The sequence below is a fragment of the Protopterus annectens genome, chromosome 1.part0, assembly GCF_019279795.1.
Source record: "Protopterus annectens isolate FY-2018-M chromosome 1.part0, PAN1.0, whole genome shotgun sequence".
NCBI lineage: Eukaryota > Metazoa > Chordata > Ceratodontiformes > Protopteridae > Protopterus > Protopterus annectens.
The window spans coordinates 555,871,330-555,881,329 of NC_056725.1; the positions used below are offsets into that span (position 1 = coordinate 555,871,330).

At 39.8% G+C, this 10,000-nt stretch overlaps 1 protein-coding gene across 1 annotated transcript in view; it reads right to left on the reverse strand.

Annotated features, from left to right (window-relative positions):
- The window catches only part of LOC122792272 (spermatogenesis-associated protein 7-like), a 1,125,638-nt gene that overhangs the window by 683,044 nt on the left and 432,594 nt on the right, over positions 1–10,000 (reverse strand). The gene's annotated exons all lie outside the window — the stretch shown is intronic.

Genomic DNA, 10,000 nt, shown 5'->3' on the forward strand with positions numbered 1-10,000 from the left:
GCCTCGAGACCCTCATGGCCTGGCCCTTAATAATGTTCTTGAAGATGTAAGGAGGATGCATGCTCTCCCTGTGAAGGAACGAGGGTTTATAGCAGGTCTTCCGATGTATCTTGGTATTAATCGATCCTTCTCTTTTAAATAGAGTTACATCCAGAAAGTCAATGCTTGTAACATCATAGTTCATGGTGAACTTCAGAAAGGAACTGCTAGAATTCAGCTTCTGATGGAACGCCTGTAGTTGTTCAATGTTCCCTTTCCACAGGAAAATGAGGTCGTCCACAAACCTTCTGTAAAATAAGATGTTTGGATTGTGTATGACTTGTGCTTCTTCAAAGGTCGCCATGACTAAATTGGCATAGCTGTTAGCACAGCTAGTGCCCATGGCGACCCCTTTTACCTGCTTATAGCAGGTTCGTTTATACAGAAAGATATTGTTTTCCAGGACTGTTTCCATGAGTAACAATAGGAACTCGATCCTGGCCTCATTGAGTTCAGAGTGGCCCCTAAGATATAGATGTAACATTCGAAGACCCTCGTCATTAGGGATGCACGTAAATAGTGATGTTACATCCATAGTCACAAAGACTATGGAATCAGTCCTCCCTTTATCAAGGGTACAGACTAATGAATGGAGCTCTCTAAGTAGATGTTCAGTGTCCTGAAGAATATAGACTGATTTCTGTATAGGTTGCTTCAATTCTTGATCCAAGAACATCGAAAGTGGCTCAGTGAGCCATCCAGACCCTGCCACTATTGGTCTAAAGGGAGGTCGAAGGAGATTCTTATGTACCTTCGGTAGACCTGAGATGGTAGGGATAACAGGGTGATCAACAACTAGAAAGAGATGAAGGTCCTCATTCAAGTATCCCATGGCCTTGCAATCTAATAAGGTCCTAATAATTCTCGCCTGCATGTTACCAACTATGTCTGCAGGAACTTGTTCATAGGCTGCATCACTTAACATGTTCAACATTTCTGTATCATAATAGATAGGGTCCAGTACCACTACAGAGCCTCCTTTGTCCGCCGGACGTATTACTATATTGTGGTTGTTTTTGAGGCTGTTCAATGCTTCAATCTGTATCTTGGTTAAATTTTCAGTCGGAGTGGACTCATGTGACTGCTGCATTTCATAGATATCCTTTTCCACAGCTTTCACAAATATATCCAAATGGGAGTTAAACGGTGGCATAAATACACTTCTTCTTTTAAATACTGTAGAATCGTTCTTATTATAGTCATGGAACAATAGCTTCAGCCCAACATTCCTTACAAAAGATCTAAGGGCTAAAATAGATTGACTAGGATCTATGTGTGAAGTGGGTATAAATGACATACCCTTCTCCAGAACTTCAGTTTCTGGGTCAGATAGCACATGGCTAGAGATGTTGTAAATCAAGCAGTTTGACCCCAAAAATTCTGAAGAGTCTGTTGTGAATTTAGTGGAGGGGGTATATCCTTCTTTTTGGCCCCTCGAAGGTTGTCGCTCTCTAGTGATCTTTTTCGATTGAGTCGAATAGGAAAAGGAGCCTCCGTAGGATTATGTAATTCCACCCTATCGAGCTGAATTTTCCTTCTAACTGTTCCTGCTAAAGAAGTATTAATTGACACTTCATTCTGGTTTTATATCCATGGGGGACACCATTATGCGTATATGTGATTAGTTACGCATAGGCATATATGATATTTTGTATTTTTATATATTTTCTATATTCTGTATTAGTATTTGATTTATTGACACAGGAAACTAATAGATAGATATTTATGTATGAATAGTGTTTAGCAATACTGCTATTTATAGTTTCAAATACTAATGATTGATTATGAATTTTAACATAGATAGGCTAATGAGAGTTTTTAATTATTGTAGTTTTTAAGAAGGTTTGTACATTTGTTATAGGTACTGTAGTATTAAGTTTAGCGCCTATAAATATATTTTAAATGTAATACTTAGTAGTTTATAGTATGTCTTACTGTAGGAGCCTTGTATGTTTAACTTCAGTAACGTTATAGTTTTTGCATTTCTACATCCTGATTTTAGGATCTAGGATTATTGCGCTTACATCCTTCATGGCTCTGTATGTTTATCAGCATGCGCCATGTATTTGTTTTATTGTAAAAGTTTTTAGCAGCGAGATTGATGAACCCTGCACTGGCACTTTAAATATCTTTTTAGATGCTTGTGGGAGGAGATCCAACAGCCTGTGAGATTATGTATAAATTCTGCGCCTTAATGGCGCCAACTTGTTTGTCTGAAGAAGCGGCTTCTCTTAGCCGTGAAAGCGCTTACTATTAAACGGCAGTCTGACTTGAACCGAATGGTGTCATCGATCTTTTGTGGATTTAATTGGAGTTATTTTTGAAGCATTTGCTGTTTCGCTTTGGATGCCAGAGATCCTACGACATGGTAGTGGCTGTTTATGCTTAATTGTTCATTCATACATAACCGGTTGTCATAATATTTCTGTATTTACGGAAGCCACTTCTGGTGGTGTTTTATGAACTGAGAAGTTCCGTTCTAATCAGTTGTCACAGTATTTCTATATCTATGGATGCCATTTTTGGTGGTGTCTTATGAACTGAGAAGTTCCGTTCCAAGTTTATTGTTGAAACGCAAGCTGATTGTGGACATACTAAGTTGTTATATTCTATCTGCACATACGGACGCCAATTTTGGGCGCATGTATGTACTGGGAAGACCTGTTTAAATTCAAGTACATTGTTAGTCCTCGCTCTGGGTTTGTGGCTTCTCACATTTGTTAACTGGGTTTTGGAGGCTTTTTTCATATATTCAATATGCAAGGAGCTGTGGGCGAAAATTCGACTAATGGCAAAGCGCCTCAATTTAGGATTCACATACGAGACTTGATGAAAGACATTGACAATCCACTAGTAGATTTTGATGGTCAGTCATCTATAATCAATAATGAGAATGAAATGAGGGACGAAACCCTTGTTAAAAACATCAAGAGGGACATTGACAATGACATATATAGATTCAAACGTCTCCAAACTCAGAGATACCATATGGAGGCATGTCTAGCCAAGGGGGTTATACCGAGGGGTCTAAGAATCCTGAACATGCCGACCTATGGAAATCTCTATCCGGGACTACTACAGAAGTGGCAACAAATTAATTTGGATGCCAGTCGGGCATACATTAGGCTCCTCATTGATTTCTTCCTTCCCATAGAGGAAGAATGTAAGAAGAGTATGGATAGGCTGCATCAACGTTTATATAACATCATAGGAGATAATGCGACTGAATTGTATATGCATGAGCTATTCGATCGAGTAGGTCGCTATGAGGCCAACCTACTCAACAACAAAAGGAAGAAGTTGAGCAGGGATATTAAAGACTTTTCAGAGCAGCATGTCTTTGTTTGGCCACGTACGCTACCAGAAGGTAGAAATGTCCAGGAAACAAACAGAAGACCTGGTAATACACAGAACAAGGCCATGTATACCAGAGGTACTCCTGGCAATAACAGGCCAATGAATAGGCACGGCCATAGTTCGTTTAGTACCAATACATCCAATACTGGCAATAATACCAACTCTAGTCATAGCAATGATGGCATTAGCCATAATGAGCACGTTGCTTCTACCAAAGCGGTACTTCCACCCAACCATAACCTAGTCATGGCTCCTCCTTCTGCCCCTGGAGAACATTCAGCAGTTGTGCTGGATGATATGCAATCACCTACGGAGAATGTGGTTTCTTCGGTTTACACCACTCCATGTGGGAGCACGACAGATACCACCACTAACTTGAACCAGAATGAAGTGTCAATTGGTACTTCTTTAGCAGGAACAGTTCGAAGGAAAATCCAGCTCGATAGGGTGGAATTACATAATCCTACGGAGGCTCCTTTTCCTATTCGACTCAATCGAAAAAGATCGTTAGAGAGCGACAATCTTCGAGGGGCCAAAAAGAAGGATATACCCCCTCCACTAAATTCACAACAGACTCTTCAGAATTTTTGGGGTCAAACTGTTTGATTTACAACATCTCTAGCCATGTGCTATCTGACCCAGAAATTGAAGTTTTGGAGAAGGGTATGTCATTTATACCCACTTCACACATAGATCCTAGTCAATCTATCTTAGCCCTAAGATCTTTTGTAAGGAATGTTGGGCTGAAGCTATTGTTCCATGACTATAATAAGAACGATTCTACAGTATTTAAAAGAAGAAGTGTATTTATGCCACCGTTTAACTCCTATTTGGATATATTTGTGAAAGCTGTGGAAAAGGATATTTATGAAATGCAGCAGTCACATGAGTCTACTTTGACTGAAAATTTAACCAAGATCCAGATTGAAGCATTGAATAGCCTCAAAAACAACCACAATATAGTAATACGCCCAGCGGACAAAGGAGGCTCTGTAGTGGTGCTGGATTCCATCTACTATGATACTGAAATGTTGAACATGTTAAGTGATGCAGCCTATGAACAAGTTCCTGCAGACATAGTTGGTAACATGCAGGCGAGAATTATTAGGACCTTATTAGATTGCAAGGCCATGGGATACTTGAATGAGGACCTTCATCTCTTCCTAGTTGTTGATCACCCTGTTATCCCTACCATCTCTGGTCTACCGAAGGTACATAAGAATCTCCTTCGACCTCCCCTTAGACCCATAGTGGCAGGGTCTGGATGGCTCACTGAGCCACTTTCGATGTTCTTGGATCATGAATTGAAGCAACCTATACAGAAATCAGTCTACATTCTTCAGGACACTGAACATCTGCTTAGAGAGCTTCACATACCAGTTTGTACTCTTGATAAAGGGAGGACTGATTCCATAGTCTTTGTGACCATGGATGTAACATCACTTTTTACGTGCATCCCTAATGACGAGGGTCTTCGAATGTTACATCTATATCTTAGGGGCCACTCTGAATACAACGAGGGCAGGATTGAGTTCCTGTTGTTACTCATGGAAACTGTCCTGGAAAACAATATCTTTCTGTATAAACGAACCTGCTATAAGCAGGTAAAAGGGGTCGCCATGGGCACTAGCTGTGCTAACAGCTATGCCAATTTAGTCATGGCGACCTTTGAAGAAGCACAAGTCATACATAATCCAAACATCTTATTTTACAGAAGATTTGTGGACGATCTCATTTTTCTATGGAAAGGGAACATTGAACAACTACAGGCGTTCCATCAGAAGCTGAATTCTAGCAGTTCCTTTTTGAAGTTCACTATGAACTATGATGTTACGAGCATTGATTTTTTGGATGTAACTCTATTCAAAAGAGAAGGATCGATTAATACCAAGATACATCGGAAGACCTGCTATAAACCCTCATTCCTTCATAGATATCCTTTTCCACAGCTTTCACAAATATATCCAAATAGGAATTAAACGGCGGCATAAATACGCTTCTTCTTCTGAATGTTGTAGAATCGTTCTTATTACCGTCCTGAAACAAAAGCTTCAGCCCAACATTCCTTACAAATGATCTTAAGGCTAAAATAGATTGACTTGGATCTATATGGGAGGTGGGTATGAATGACATACCCTTCTCCAGAACTTCAGTTTCTGGGTCAGATAGCACATGGCTAGAGATGTTGTAAATCAAGCAGTTTGACCCCAAAAATTCTGAAGAGTCTGTTGTGAATTTAGTGGAGGGTATATCCTTCTTTTGGCCCCTCGAAGGTTGTCACTCTCTAGTGATCTTTTTCGATTGAGTCGAATAGGAAAAGGAGCCTCCGTAGGATTATGTAATTCCACCCTATCGAGCTGAATTTTCCTTCTAACTGTTCCTGCTAAAGAAGTATTAATTGACACTTCATTCTGGTTTTATATCCATGGGGACACCATTATGCGATATGTGATTAGTTACGATAGGCATATATGATATTTTGTATTTTTATATTTTCTATATTCTGTATTAGTATTTGATTTATTGACACAGGAAACTAATAGATAGATATTTATGTATGAATAGTGTTTAGCAATACTGCTATTTATAGTTTCAAATACTAATGATTGATTATGAATTTTAACATAGATAGGCTAATGAGAGTTTTTAATTATTGTAGTTTTTAAGAAGGTTTGTACATTTGTTATAGGTACTGTAGTATTAAGTTTAGCGCCTATAAATATATTTTAAATGTAATACTTAGTAGTTTATAGTATGTCTTACTGTAGGAGCCTTGTATGTTTAACTTCAGTAACGTTATAGTTTTTTGCATTTCTACATCCTGATTTTAGGATCTAGGATTATTGCGTTTACATCCTTCATGGCTCTGTATGTTTATCAGCATGCGCTCATGTATTTGTTTTTATTGTAAAAAGTTTTTTAGCAGCGATATTGATGAACCCTGCATTGGCACTTTAAATATCTTTTTAGATGCTTGTGGGAGGAGATCTAACAGCTTGTGAGATTATGTATAAATTCTGCGCCTTAATGGCGCCAACTTGTTTGTCTGAAGAAGCGGCTTCTCTAGCCGTGAAAGCGCTTACTATTAAACGGCAGTCTGACTTGAACCGAATGGTGTCATCGATTCTTTGTGGATTTAATTGGAGTTATTTTTGAAGCATTTGCTGTTTCGCTCTGGATGCCAGAGATCCTACGACATGGTAGTGGCTGTTTATGCTTAATTGTTCATTCATATATAACCGGTTGTTATAATATCTCTGTATTTACGGAGGCCATTTCTGGTGGTGTTTTATGAACTGAGAAGTTCCGTTCTAATCAGTTGTCACAGTATTTCTATATCTACGGATGCCATTTTGGTGGTGTCTTATGAACTGAGAAGTTCCGTTCCAAGTTTATTATTGAACGAAACTGATTGTGGACATACTAAGTTGTTATATTCTATCTGCACATACGGATTTCAATTTTGGGCATGTATGTACTGGGAAGACCTGTTTAAATTTAAGTACATTGTCAGTCCTCGCTCTGGGTTTTTGGTTTCTCATATTTGTTAACTGGGTTTTGGAGGTTTTTCTCATATATTCAACATGCAAGGAGCTGTGGGTGAAAATTCGACTAATGGCAAAGCACCTCAATTTAGGATTAACATACGAGACTTGATGAAAGACATTGATAATCCACTAGTAGATTTTGATGGTCAGTCATCTATAATCAACAATGAGAATGAAATGAGGGACGAAACCCTTGTTAAAAACATCAAGAGGGACATTGACAATGACATATATAGATTTAAACGACTTCAAACTCAGAGATACCACATGGAGGCATGTCTAGCCAAGGGGGTTATACCCAGGGGTCTAAGGATCCTGAACATGCCAACCTATGGAAACCTCTATCCGGGACTACTACAGAAGTGGCAACAAATTAACTTGGATGCCAGTCGGGCATACATCAGGCTCCTCATTGATTTCTTTCTTCCCATTGAGGAAGAATGTAAGAAGAGCATGGATAGCCTGCACCAACGTTTAAACAGCATCATAGGAGACAATGCGACTGAACTGTATATGCATGAGTTATTCGATCGAGTGGGTCGCTATGAGGCCAACCTACTCAATAACAAGAGGAAGAAGCTGAGTAGGGATATTAAAGATTTTTCAGAGCAGCATGTCTTTGTTTGGCCACGTACGCTACCAGAAGGTAGAAATGACCAGGAAACAAATAGAAGACCTGGTAATACACAGAACAAGGCCATGTATACCAGAGGCACTCCCGGCAATAATAGGCCAATTAATAGACATGGCCATAGTTCATTTAATGCCAACACATCCAGTACTGGCAATAACATCAACCCCAGTCATAGCAACGATGGTATTAGCCACAATGAGCACGTTGCTTCTACCAAAGCGGTACTTCCACCCAACCATAACCTAGTCATGGCTCCTCCTTCTGTCCTTGGAGATCATTCAGCAGTTGTGCTGGATGACATGCAATCACCCACGGAGAATGTGGTTTCTTCGGTTTACACCACTCCATGGGAGCACGACAGATACTACCACTAACTTGAACCAGAATGAAGTGTCAATTAATACTTCTTTAGCAGGAACAGTTAGAAGGAAAATTCAGCTCGATAGGGTGGAATTACATAATCCTACGGAGGCTCCTTTTCCTATTCGACTCAATCGAAAAAGATCACTAGAGAGCGACAACCTTGAGGGCCAAAAGAAGGACATACCCCCTCCATTGAATTCACAACAGACTCTTCAGAATCTTTGGGGTCAAACTGTTTGATTTATAATATTTCTAGCCATGTGCTATCTGACCCAGAAATGCAGGTTTTGGAGAAGGGTATGTCATTCATACCCACCTCCCATATAGATCCAAGTCAATCTATTTTAGCCTTAAGATCATTTGTAAGGAATGTTGGGCTGAAGCTATTGTTTCAGGACGGTAATAAGAACGATTCTACAACATTCAGAAGAAGAAGCGTATTTATGCCGCCGTTTAATTCCTATTTGGATATATTTGTGAAAGCTGTGGAAAAGGATATTTATGAAATGCAGCAGTCGCATGAGTCTACTCCCACTGAAAATTTAACTAAGACACAGATTGAAGCATTGAACAGCCTTAAAAATAATCAAACTATAGTAGTACGCCCGGCGGACAAAGGAGGCTCTATAGTGGTTCTGGACTCTATTCACTATGATACAGAAATGTTGAACATGTTAAGTGATGCAGCCTATGAACAAGTTCCTGCAGACATAGTTGGTAACATGCAAGCGAGAATTACTAGGACTTTATTAGATTGCAAGGCCATGGGATACTTGAATGAGGACCTTTTCCTCTTCCTAGTTGTCGATCACCCAGTTATTCCTACCATCTCGGGTCTACCGAAGGTACATAAGAATCTCCTTCGACCTCCCTTTAGACCAATAGTGGCAGGGTCTGGATGGCTCACTGAGCCACTTTCGATGTTCTTGGATCAAGAATTGAAGCAACCTATACAGAAATCAGTCTATATTCTTCAGGACACTGAACATCTGCTTAGAGAGCTTCACATACCAGTTTGTACTCTTGATAAAGGGAGGACTGATTCCATAGTCTTTGTGACCATGGATGTAACATCACTTTTTACGTGCATCCCTAATGACGAGGGTCTTCGAATGTTACATCTATATCTTAGGGGCCACTCTGAATACAACGAGGGCAGGATTGAGTTCCTATTGTTACTCATGGAAACTGTCCTGGAAAACAATATCTTTCTGTATAAACGAACCTGCTATAAGCAGGTAAAAGGGGTCGCCATGGGCACTAGCTGTGCTAACAGCTATGCCAATTTAGTCATGGCGACCTTTGAAGAAGCACATGTCATACACAATCCAAACATCTTATTTTACAGAAGGTTTGTGGATGACCTCATTTTCCTGTGGAAAGGGAACATTGAACAACTACAGGCGTTCCATCAGAAGCTGAATTCTAGTAGTTCCTTTCTGAAGTTCACTATGAACTATGATGTTACAAGCATTGACTTTTTGGATGTAACTCTATTTAAAAGAGAAGGATCGATTAATACCAAGATACATCGGAAGACCTGTTATAAACCCTCGTTCCTTCATAGGGAGAGCATGCATCCTCCTTACATCTTCAAGAACATTATTAAGGGCCAGGCCATGAGGGTCTCGAGGCTATCAACGAAGGAGGATGATTACCATATTGGGTTAAATGAGTTAAGCGAAGGGCTCAAGGCACGTTCATACACGCATGAAGAAATTCGGAAGGTATACAGAGAGATGAATGTTCTCAGGGAGGATAGAGCCAAGCCATATCTGTTCGGTGGACGAAGTCATGTAGATAAACCCATTGAGCGTTATGGGGACAGATCATTGGGTTTTGTCGTACCTTATGGACAAGGCACGCATCAACTCCAATCTATAATTCTAAAGAATTGGAACATCTTGACTGCAGAGAATAACATCTTGAGGATAGTAGGATCCAGCCCGAACTTTGTTTTCAGCAACATGCTAAATCTTAAGAGACTGCTGTGTGGTACGAGAAGTTTTACCACCCATGAGAGAACAGGTTTTGAGAAAACCAGTAAATGTGGGAAATG